The sequence below is a fragment of the Microtus ochrogaster genome, chromosome 2, assembly GCF_000317375.1.
Source record: "Microtus ochrogaster isolate Prairie Vole_2 chromosome 2, MicOch1.0, whole genome shotgun sequence".
Taxonomy (NCBI): domain Eukaryota; kingdom Metazoa; phylum Chordata; class Mammalia; order Rodentia; family Cricetidae; genus Microtus; species Microtus ochrogaster.
In genome coordinates this window covers 94,805,247-94,805,864 of record NC_022010.1, presented here as the reverse complement: position 1 = coordinate 94,805,864, position 618 = coordinate 94,805,247, and positions in this window count along the sequence as shown.

The window sequence follows — 618 nt, the reverse complement described above, 5'->3', positions numbered from 1 at the left end:
GTACTGTGATAATTTTAATTGTCAACTTGACTCAATCTCAAGTCACCAGAGATGTCTCAAAGAAGGAATTCCCGATCAGGTTGGCCTGAGGGCTGGTCTGTGAGGGATTTTCCTTAGCTGGATTAATCGAATTGAGAAGATCCACCCAGAATATGAGTCTCATCATCTCCTGGGCGGGGCCTTGAACAGTCTAAAACAGAGGAAGGCAGCTGAACATAAGCAGGCATGCATTTGTTTCTCTGTTCTTGACAGATTATGACTAATGGTGTCAAGTTCCTGCCTTGACCTCCCTAAAAAGTAATCTGGAACTGTAAGCCAAACACACCCCTTTCCACTTAAAGCTGTTCTGTCAGGGTACTTTACCATGTCAGTAACAGTGGAACTAGACGCAAACCAGTAGTGTAATTGAGGAAGTTATATGGTGTTGGTTTTTGGGAAGAAAATACTAGAAAAAAAAAAACGCACACAGGAGAGCTAGTGTGCTATGAACAGAGGATTGGACCCCCTCTTCCTTCTTTTTCTCTCCTCCTTTTCTTCTTCTTCTTCTTCTTCTTCTTCTTCTTCTTCTTCTTCTTCTTCTTCTTCTTCTTCTTCTTCGTCTTCGTCTTCTTCTTCCTC